We start from the raw sequence: 11,271 nt of genomic DNA, 5'->3' as shown, positions 1-11,271 counted from the left end.
ACTTCGGGGGCCTCCCTCTCCACCTGCTCCTTGAAGCCAGGAAGCCCTTTGCTTTCTCCAGCCCTGAATAAGCCTGCCCAGCATGGTGCCCCACACAGACTCTTCCTACTGGCCGTGACAAACAAGTAAATAGAGAAATGACCCACCCTTGACTTAGGGACTTTTTTCCACTGTCTCCTCTACAGCATTAGACTAGGAGTCAGAAAGACCTGGCCTGGCTTCCAATTCTGACTCTTATTCACCAGCTGTGAGGCTTGGGGGCACAAGCCCTCCAAGCCTCAAGTTCATTGATCTGTAAAGTAGGGGCCAGAAGTAAAACATTTACCTTATGGACTTGTCAGGGTAAATCCAAAGAGCCTTTGTAAATTCTAAAGGGATACACAAAAGCAAGAAGTATTGTTATCAGTCATATTGTTGTTAACCCTAGACCTGGTTCAGAGGTACTATAAGGGATGGTGGTCTTAAGCCTGAGCTATCTTGATAGGTAGGTTTCTTAACCTCTCTAAGCCTCAGTTTTCCCATCTGCAAAATGGGGATTATAATAGCACCTACAGCAACGGGTTGTGCGTGTCCCTGAGAGAGTACACATAAATGGTTTGCAGTCTCTGGCACATGGCAGACTCCATAAATAGCAGCTCCCATTGGGGCACCTGGCTGGCTCAGTAGAGTGTGCGACTCTTGATCTCGGGGTCGTCAGTTCGAGCCCCGCATTGGGTTTAGAGATTACTTAAAAATAAAATCTTTAAAACAAAACTAGTGGCTACTATTATTTTCACCTCCCTTCCCCATGAATTCTCCCAGCTGCCTCACCTCCAGCCTCCCGCCTGGAGGAAGCGTTCGTTTCACCCTTACCTTCCGTGCATGACTATGGAGAGTGGATGGAAATATCTGGCAGAAGCTGCCTTCCTCATAGTCCTTAGGGGAGGCAGGGCAGGAGTGAGCGTTGCTGAGGAGAGGCCAGAGGTTGAGGGCGGTGTGTGTGTCTGGAGAGGAGGAACGGCGGTGGGGGGGGGGGGTCGGAGACTGGCCCAGCACCCCCACCAGCACCCCAGGATTGAGGCCACTCCGCCTGCCAGGCTGGGCCAGGCGGCAGTGATGTTGGGAGCTGCTTATCAGGTTAGAGCGGAGCCGCTGTCTCTGGCTGTCTCTGCACATTACCCAACCCATCCGTCCCGCTCTCCTGCGCGCCCTGCCTGCCCCCAGCTCTGCCTGCGCTAACTAGTTAATTGGATCTTGGCTAACCTGGTTATGGGCCAAGTCAGCCCAGCTCCTCTGCCTCCAGAAGCACCAGTGGGGGCAGGGCAGAGCGGCTGTGCGTGTGTGTGTGTGTGTGTGTGTGTGTGTGTGTGTGTGTGTGTGTAAGCCTGTGGGCCTGTGGGTAGGAGCCTGTCCTGGAGCCCGTCTTCTAAGCCTCCCAGGATCCCCTGGGCCCCGGGAGACTGGGTTTGGGTGCCTGAGGTAAGCCCAGAGTACCCCCACCTGCTGCAAGTGTTTGAGTGGCCGAGGGCGTGGGCACTGAGTCACACCACCCTATTCCAAAGCCCAGCTCTGCCACTCACATAATCTGTATGGCTTTGAGGTGGCCGATATGCCTCAGCTTCCTCCTCCACAAATTGTATTATAAAATAATAAAATGTACCACCAAGGGGGCTTGTGAAGCTGAAGAGAAACAGAACGTGCACTTCGGTGCCCGGCACTGAGCAGGCACCATGTGAATGATGACCGTGACACAGTCATCCTCATCGGATGGAGCGGATGGAGCGGATGGAGCGGGCTCCAGCCACTTCCCCCATCCTGGTGGGAGGTGGGGGGGGTGCGAGGGATCTCAGAGTGGGGGCGGGAAAAGCTTTCATTCACAGTTGCTTGCAGGTGTTTCCTCTGAGGCGAGACTCCAATCTCCTCAATTGTTCCTTATGCAAATGTTATGCTAATGACACGTCAGCACACCCCTGGGCCCCGCCTGGGGAAGGTGAGGGGTGGGTGGATTTCCTAGGTTTCACTTTGGCCCAGTCTGCCCTCTTCTACCCCCAAAGAGGGGCAAACGCTGGTGCTCCGACAACACCAGTCCTCAGGGCAGAGAGAGGGGGAGAGGCAGACAGAAAGACCCTGATGGTAAGAGAAACAAAGAAAGGCCCCAGTCTTGGTAGGAGACGGACTGCCTCATCATCGCCATAATCATCAACATCAAAAAGGCCTTTGGAAACGTCAGATTCTTCCCCGCCCTGTGCGGACTACTCTACAATTACTGAGGCCCAGCTTCGGGCCCTGGGGAGCTGGGGGGGTGGGTGGTGAGGGGGAGTTACAGGAGGGAGGGGAGAGCTAGGGTCTGCTAGGAGACAAGTGGCCATTCTCTTATTGTCCTTGAGGGCAGGGGCCTCCCTTGGGCCTCCCCCAGTGCCGCAGGTTCTGACAGGGAGACCGTAAATAAGAAAGTGATCCGGAGTCTGCCCCCACCGGAGGTTCTGGTCTTGTTCCGCTGTCACTTTCTTACCAGCTGTGTGGCTTCACCTCTTTGTCTGATTTCCCCAGCTCTAAGATGGCCATCCTGCTTCTCCAGGTTCTTGCAAGAACTAAATGAGATCCCGTAGGCCCCAGTGATAGATGATCCTAACTGGCAGAGTCATAGCCAAGGACAAGCCAGTGCCCAACCCTGCTCCGTGGCCCACACTGGGGTGGTCAAACGAAACTGGTCCCACCTTCCACCTGGCAACGGGATGCGTGATCAGTTTTCTGAACCAAGGTAAATAATAACATCAAATGATGTGTGCCCTCCCCACCTAGGTGGGTTTGAGATCGCAGTCGTCACTGAACATTTGACCTGCCCTCGGAGTTAATGTTGGACGAGACTTACAGTTGAACCCTAGTCTTCTGATGCTGTCCTCTGGATGGTATAAAAATAGAGATGGGAGGCCTTGTGCAAAGATGAAGCTGTATGCCCCGCTACAGCAGCAGGCGAGGGGTGCTGACGAAGCCAACGTGGAACCAGCCTCTTCCGGATGGGGAACTGCCTGCGAACACTGCCCTTGTTTTGCTGAAATGTCCAAGCCTGGAGGCAGCTCCACCATGACCCTCCAGTCCCCGTAGAGAAGAACTCCGGCACTTGGAGTCCACTCAAGGGCAGACCCTGCCCTCAAGACATAATAGGTGCTCAATAAATACAAATTAGTTGGATGGGGGTGACAGCCACGAGACCGCTGCCAAATAAATACCAAATTGTGCAAGCAGCAGGCCACTGTAATTAGCCCAAGGAGGATAGTCGGTTATTAATATCAGACACGCAGCAGGGCTAACAGCCACCGAGGGTGGCTAAAATGAAGAGAGAGTCACCTCCTGTGCCCTCAGGGCCTTGCCTCCGTGATGTCCTCCTGAAGAGGGCTGACAAGGGCCGATCAGCACCAAGTGCCCTCGCTGCCTCAGGATCTCCTGCTTTCGTGGTGCCGGAGATGGTCTCTGTCTTGGTGCCCCCGCAATGGGGGCCCCTGCCACTCCCATTCCTGCCTCCTTTCTGGAAGCCCCACAGCCCCTTATCTCTGGCTCCATTATGATGCCTATCTGTATGGAGGCCAATTAGAGTTTTTTATACCCAAGCCTTATCTCCTCTGCGGGATTCTAAACTCCCTGGGGACAGGATTTAGCCTGTCCCCATTGCTGTGCCCCCAGTGGTGGAAGCCAGCACCCTCCCACCCCTCTTGTAACAAGGAGAAGGAGAAGGGGAATTAGAGAGAAGGGAGAGAAAGATACTGAGGGGGAGAAGAGGGAGGACAGGCTAGCTCAAAGAGGGAGGGAAATAGAAGCATGGAGAAAGCCGCCATGTCTGCTCTCTGGATCAGGGGACACCAGCCTCGCCTGGCTTTTGGTGTGGATGGTCTTCTTGGAAAGATAAGGACGCCAGACAGGCTCAGTGAGTTAAGCATCTGCCTTCGGCTCAGGTCATGATCCCGGGGTCCTGGGATCGAGCCCCGCATTGGGCTCCCTGCTCGGCGGGAAGCCTGCTTCTCCCTCTCCCACTCCCCCTGCTGGTGTTCCCTCTCTCGCTGTGTCTCTCTCTGTCAAATAAATAAAATCTTTAAAAGAAAAAAATAAAAGAGCCCTGCCACCCCCCCCCCCGTCCTCCTGCCCTGTTGCTGCCCTGTTGCTGCCAGCACCAGCTCCCATGGGCCTGGCCTGGACCTGCGCTCTCTGCCCTCTCGGTCCAGGTCCCTTCGCTCCTCAGCTCCCCTTGGCAACCTGCCTCTGAGGAGGTGTGCGGGGTGCCATCCAGCGGGTGGGGGCCTGGCAGGAACCATGCCAAGCCAGGGAGCACGGCCAGGAAGGAGTCCGCAAGGCAGATGCCGCCCCTCTCCTGCTGCCTTGATTAGAGAAATTGAGATGTTAATAATATTCCGAGACGCAAGGTGCTAATTAAAGTTAATTACTGTTTCCTTGTGAAGTAACCTCTCCTCGTGTTTACCGGGAGCAAGGCTGCCAGCCACACCCCTGGCTCGTGCCGATCACTATGCCCCCTGCTCGGTGTCCCCAAGCCCTCACAGGTGCCCTCAGCTGCCCCAGCCCAGGCCAGGCAGGCACCACGGTCTGGGGTCCCCAGGTCCTGCTTCTTGGCGTGGTACCAGAGCAGCCCTGCCAAGGAGCACGGGAGCACGGGAGCGGGAGTGTCCCATGGAGCCTAATGGCCTCGGTGGCTGGAGCCCCCGCCTCTGCTCCTCTCCTCCTGCAGAATCTTGCCCGCTTTCCAGCTCCTGGACCCAGAGCAATTTACTTAACCTCTTAGAATCTCAGTTTTCTTATCTGTAAATGGGGCTGATAATTCCTACCTTGTAGAGTAGCTGTGAGGATCACATGAGACACTGCCTCGAAAAATGCGCACCGCAGTCACACAGCTGGGATTTAACAAGCTCTCAGTTAAGGTTAACTGTGCTTATTGTTGTCTTTGTTAATAATCATCTCCCTCCCAAATCCCTCTTCTGTGTGGTCTGGCTTCGGGACTGGGGGTGGGCAGTTGAGTAGACGCATGTCCTCTACACATGCTGGGACAGCACCCCAGGCACACTGCACACACAACCCTACAGTACCACACTTGGAGCACACACACCCATTGCGGGGGGCCTCCCCCTGCCAGGCGCCAACACATCCCCTTCTCTTGGCTCCATCCCTGGTCTCAGCCTCACCCAGGGAAGTAGACAGAAGAGAGAGGAAGCTGAGAGGCCTCTCAGAAATAGAGTTCTGCAAAGCCCTGTGTGTGTGTGTGTGTGTGTGTGTGTGTGTCCACTCTTGAGTTCCAGGCTGCACAGGGCTTTGGGGGAGAGGTCACCCTCTTGGGATCCAAGTCAGGTTGCCATGACAACCACTGCAGGTGTGCACCTCCGATCTCCTCCACTGCCCCCCCCAACACACAGCCACTCTGGCCAATTCTGGGGGAGACACTATCATTCTGATGGGAGTCTCCCCATCCTCACCCCGGCTCTGACCACTGTCCCCATTCTCACGAAGCCCCTGAGCTGGGGAGAGGGCCAAGGGACCAGGCAGAGCCATGCATCCCCAGCTTCCGGAGGGGGCTTAAAGCTCATGAGTGAATTTTGCTGTCACCTTTGGTTTGGGAGGATGGAGGCTTCTGAAGGGGCCTCCCTGGCTATAACGTGGGTAATCAAAGGGTTAAGACCTCTCTGCTGGCTCTGTGCACCCCGCCCCTACTCAGGAGTATCCCAGGCTGGTCTCTGAGGGAAGCACTGGCCAGCCCACTCTGGGGCATTTCCTGTTTATGGGCCTAGAAGGGTATGGGGAGGGGAAGTGAGGTTGGGCATCCGGGCCAGATTTGGGAGTGAGGGTGGGTCAGAGGGACAGCGATGGCACCAGCAGGCCCTGGGAAACTGCCAGGCTCAGCTGTTTCTGGTGAGGTTCTGCACTCCACCCAATCGAGCCCCAGACCCAAATTCCAAGCACAGCCTTGCTGAGAGCACACCGTGTCCTTGGCTCCCTATTCCAAGCTTGACCTCCTCCTGCCCCAAAGCCCCTGCCTCTAGCCCCTCTGGGAGTCTGGATCCCTTCCCCCAAATCCCATGCGCCTTGGCTCTAGTTCCATCTCCCTCCATCCCAAGCTCCCTCCTCACACCCACCTCTTTCCCTCGGCCCCGCCCCACCTCCCTCTCATCCCCCATCCCACCTACTCCTTCCACCTTCCACACCTCCTTCCCCCTCTGCTGCTCAGTCCTTGTGGCCCATATCCGTGCTCACCTGTGGCCCACCCTCCCACCCTCTGGCTCCCTTTCCATGCTGTTGCTACAGAATCCCCAAGCAGATTTCCTCTCACTCATTCATTTATTCAGCAAACATTTTGAGTGGTGATAAATAAGTTAAACAAGATGCTTGCCCCTGCAAGCTTTTATTCTAGTAGAAGAGACAGAAATTGAACACGTAAACAAATAAATGAAATGACGATAGACTGGGAGAAGGTCAAGGAAAGGAACACAGGGGATGCTGTGACAGAGACTCCAAGGGCACCTTCTAATCCCCGACTTAGATATGGAGTCAGGAGAAGGGTCAGAGAGAGTGGGGAACAGGGGCCACCTGGAGGCAGAGATTTGGCAGAGGGAGGGTCTCCCAGCTCATCCGTAAGCAGTGGACACCGAAGCCAGGAGACCCTGCTGCTCTCCACCCATTCCCACCTGCTCTAATAGATACCTTCTTCCTCTGTCAACCTCCTCAGACCTCCTCCCAGCCACCCCCAGCCCCCTCTGCCCCTGCTCCCCTCCCACCAGCTTTTTCCAACTACTGGGTCTTCCTGATCATGCTGAGGAGATGAGGGGCAAGGGCACCCATCCTTGGAGGATCTAAAGGGGGAATTGAATGGGTGAGAAAAGCATGACCATGTCACAGTATGACCTCAAACTTGCACAAACTGTTATAGCTGTAAGAAATAAAATGTGCATGTGCTGAGGGGGGTTTGGAGAGATCATGGCCAGGAAAGAGTTCATCGGGGGCAATTTTCTGTGGGTGCAGCACTTTGAGGGTTGGAGCACGTGCAGAGGGCCCTGGGCATGTGGAAGAGCTCCAAGCCACGTGGAGCTGCGAGCAGAGCACATTCACAAACACAGCTCGGGGACTTTGCCCTTCCCAGTGCTGCAGCCCCATGAAATATTTAGGTTTCTGGACGTGGCTCATCCCTTATTGTCCCCCTCAGCAAGTACACTTCCCCTACATCATTTATGGCTGTCCCCTTTCCACCTCTTGGAGTACTGCAGAGAAGGGAAGGCTGGACCCCAGACTGGAGGAGGAGGGTCTGTCCTAACCCTGTGGCCAGGGGCAGGTTCCAAGCCTACCTTCTCACACACACACCCCCCCCCCCCGCCCTGTGCAGCCCTGGGAGCGGGCCAGGAGGGTGAGTCTAGGAACTGAGAGGTCATTTTCAGCCCGGAAGACTGGGGAAGCCGAATAAGGAGGGAATGTAGAAGATGCAGATGTCCTGGCTCCAGAAGGGAGAGGAAAGGAGTCTGGGAGCTATGAGGAAAGCTGCATTTATTGAGCGCTTACAATTTATTGTGCTAAGCCGGTTACATGCACCATCGCCTTAAATCCACACTAAAATTTAGGATTTATTATCCCCATTTCATAGCTAGAGAAGCTATGATGCTCAGAGAGTTTAAGTAACTTGTCTAAGGCAGCCCAGAGAGTCCAGCTCCAGAAGCCAAGCTCCTACATACTCCAAAAAGGTCTCACCTTAGTTAGGGGTGGGAAGAGAGGGTGTGTGTTGTGTGTGTGTGTGTGTGTGTGTGTGAGAGAGAGAGAGAGAGAGAGAGAGAGAGAGAGACAGAGAGAGAGAGACAGGGGAGGCATGTCAGGCAGTGTCTGTCCCATTCCCTCTTTTTTTTTAAATTTTTTTTTAATATATTTATTTGAGAGAGAGAATGAGAGATAGAGAGCACATGAGAGGGGGGAGGGCCAGAGGGAGAAGCAGACTCCCTGCCGAGCAGGGAGCCCGATGCGGGACTCGATCCCGGGACTCCAGGATCATGACCCGAGCTGAAGGCAGTCGCTTAACCAACTGAGCCACCCAGGCGCCCTGTCCCATTCCCTCTTACTCCCAGAAGATGAAACTGCTCTCGATATAATTCCCTTCCCCTGTTCCCCCCTCCTCCTGATTCAGCCCCAGCCAGAATTCCTAAATACTTTACCTGTTCATTAGACAAATATAGTTGGCCAGAGATTGGGAGACCCTGAGGAAATGGGAAAAGGAAGGTGAGGAGATAAAGAGGGGGAGCCAGAGAGGGAGAGAGTGAAAGGCAGAGCAAGAGACAGACAGAGACACAGGGGCGGAGCAGAAAGCAGGGCCATTTGAGAGCGTACTGGGGACAGAGGGCTCGGACGGACACTGACCCACAACCTGGACAGTCAGAGCACAGCCCTTCCACTGGATGGTGAGGGAATGGATGGAAGGTCACAGAAGGAACTCCTACTCCCCTCCCCCCACCCCCCAGCTCTGTCTCCACCCACCCTTCCCCCTTCACACCCCAGCTTCTCCTTCCCCTCCCCCACTGTCTTCTCGAGAACAATTCTAATTAGACTAAGTGACTAAGAGGCGGTTTCAGCCTGAACAGTCAATTAGGCCGGGAGGAAGGGAACGGAGCTCCCCCCCAAGTCTCCCACCTCCATCCGCCCCCCTCATCTGTCTTTTACCCAGACCCAGTATTCTGCGCCCAAGACTCCAGACTGTCACTCAAGTTTCCCTGATTCTGCTCCTCCCCCCATTGCCCACTTGTGTCCCCGTTACCTGTGTCCAGACAGCCCCCGGCCCACTCTCTAGTCCCTACCTTGAGCCCCTCCATCCTCAGGCCCTGAATCCGTTCAAGCCTCCCTGGCAGGGGTTGCAAGGAAAGCGTGGGGTCCTCCTTGGGAGGCTGTCTTTCTGAGTCTCTTTATTTCTGATGTTTCTCCTCTGTCTCTGCCTCTCTCTCTTCTCTTCCTCTGGCACTTATTTCTAACATCCATGGACCAGGCCTACTGGTTGCCATGGAGACGCAGTGTGCAGCTGGGTGGTGAGTGTGTGAGAGGAGCTGTGTGTGCTCTGCCGCACGGGGGGGGGGGGGGGGGGGGAGGCTGTGTGTGAAACGTATCCATGTGCAAGAAATCTCTCTTCCAGGTCTCCCTGAAGGGAGACCCAGGCCAAGGGGGAGAGTCCAAAAGGCCCCAATGATCCTAAAACTCCGGGCCATATTCATCAGGGACACATCCTCTCCCTCAGCCCCTACAGGGGCAGATACTAAACTCTGTTCAGTCCAGGCTCTGGATTGGCAGATTCTGGAGGGCCCCCAACCTGCCCCTCCTGTCCAAGGAAAGGATCGGGGTGGGCAGAGAGGTCTTTCCCGTACATTATAGCTGGAGTGCAGATTAGGCCGTGCAGATGGACATACTGATGAGGCCAGCAAGCCCCCAACACCACTCCAGGGCCTGGGAGTGGGGGAAGGTTGGCCCAGCAAGCTGGATAATCCCCTCCATTTCTGTTTACCTTACCCTGTATTTGTCCAGAAGAGTGGGAGAAGTAAGAAACCTAGGTTCCTGCCCTCAGGAAGCTTAACATCTTAGAGGAATCAGGCTAACTCCTTTCATGTCTCCCATCCCAGGGCTTCAGCTCCCCACTTTCCTGAACCTGGAATGCTCTGTTCTGAGCTCTACACCTTCAGGTGTCGTCAGAGAAGCTTCCCAGGCCTCACTGCGTAAGGCAGCCCCTTCCTTTCCCCCACCTCCAGTCATCTTCCTTCATTTCCCACTGTTTGTTTCCTTCACAGCACTTTAACACAATCTGTAATTATCTCATTTGTTTGTTTATTGTCTGTCTTCTCTACTGGACTGGAAGTTCCAAGAGACAGTAGGGATCATGCCTGTCTGATTCAGAGCTGCAAGGCCAGCACCTGGCACAGGGCCTACCACATAGTAGGTGTTAGGTATGTGTTCAATCAAAGAATGGACACGTTGTTTCGCTGAAGCCCCACAAGGATCTTCCGGGACGGTCAGCATTATTATCCCCATTTTATAGATGGAGAAACAAAGGCGCAGTCACCTGCCCGAGGTACTACCACTAGGAAGCAGTCCAGTCAGATTTCTAAAGTCGGTCTCTGATGCCAGGTGTGAGGGAAGGAGGTGCGGAACATCTTTCCTAACCTACAGTGCACGGGCTCCCCTTCCTGTTTGTCTGTGGGTGTGTCTCCACTCCCAACCTAGGCATCCCCAGAGAAACTTGTGCGGAGAAGTGGGGAGGACAGTTAAAACCTGAGAAGAATGTGAATGTGACCTCTTCTTTCAGAGGCTTAGAATCTCACAATGGCTCCGCTTTCGCTCCTTAGGTTGCCTAGCAGGCCCTTCTAGTTCTGCCTTCCTCCCTGCCCCCCTCCAATTTTACCTGCCCTCCTGAGCGACATCACTTTCTCCTCCTCCTACCCCAGGCCCTTGCACACACAACTGCCTCGGGCCAGATCTGACCTTGGTAACTCAGCTCTGGCACCACCCCTTCCAGGAAGCCTTCCGGACTCTACTGGAGGAGGCACCTCCTTTAGCTCTCCAGCCCGAATTTACAGCTCAGGGCCGGGCTGAACACCTGATATGGTTATTATTTACCTGTCTGCCTTTCCCAGAGAGACGGTGTGTCATTCTTGGGGTGTCCCAGTACCCTGTGCTGGGCAGGCACAAGGGAGAGGCTCAGGAAATGTTTACAGAGGAGTGAACCGACCCGGGGCAGGATACCCATGTCTCTTGACCCGTGACATCTTTTTCAGGGCTAGGCCTTAACAGGAGCCCCTTACCGCCCGCTGTCTGGCCAAGTCAGGGGTGGGGATGAGGCGAAGTCCTATCAAGTGAGGCCTCAAGGTTAGGGGCTGGTCACCCCCGTCACGTAGGAGGGTTTGTGAGTCTTTAACTGGAGGATCGGTGGGGGGCCCGTGGGTTGCTCATTGAACTGGAGAGCTGACCTGATTCAGAGGCTGTCAAAGGGGCCTCAGCCCTTCCTCGCCCCCCGGGGACCCCAGGCTCTGCAACACCAGATTCAGGACTGATCTTGGTGGTGTCTCCTTCTTACACCGCCCCCCTCCCACCCCCAGCCGTCCCTCCCAGCAGATCCAACCACATGTCTCTGAATGTAGTAAGGGGACTTGGCGGGGGGTGGGGGAAGGGGCGTCAGGCCCTGCGAAGCCCCGCGTATAGGAATGGATGCAGGGGCGCCTGCGACCTCCGCTGTACCCGCGGTCGATCCGGGTTTACACGGAGGCTCATCCAGGATTAGTCCCTGCG

The 11,271-nt window shown here is 55.2% G+C and overlaps 1 long non-coding RNA gene across 1 annotated transcript; it reads right to left on the bottom strand.

The window, feature by feature from the left end:
* Positions 1 to 325: 325 nt before the first annotated feature.
* Positions 326 to 8,937, bottom strand: LOC141374936 (uncharacterized). Its single transcript, XR_012382151.1, has 3 exons — positions 8,802 to 8,937; positions 853 to 983; positions 326 to 368 (listed from the first exon to the last, which is right to left on the bottom strand). It is a non-coding gene; the product is annotated as an uncharacterized lncRNA (long non-coding RNA).
* Positions 8,938 to 11,271: the final 2,334 nt, after the last annotated feature.

The sequence above is a fragment of the Callorhinus ursinus genome, unplaced genomic scaffold, assembly GCF_003265705.2.
Source record: "Callorhinus ursinus isolate GAN/ISIS: 27379988/994484 unplaced genomic scaffold, GSC_fseal_2.0 scaffold23, whole genome shotgun sequence".
Taxonomy (NCBI): domain Eukaryota; kingdom Metazoa; phylum Chordata; class Mammalia; order Carnivora; family Otariidae; genus Callorhinus; species Callorhinus ursinus.
Note: the sequence above shows the minus strand (reverse complement) of the source record. Positions and strands in the feature narration are given on the sequence as shown.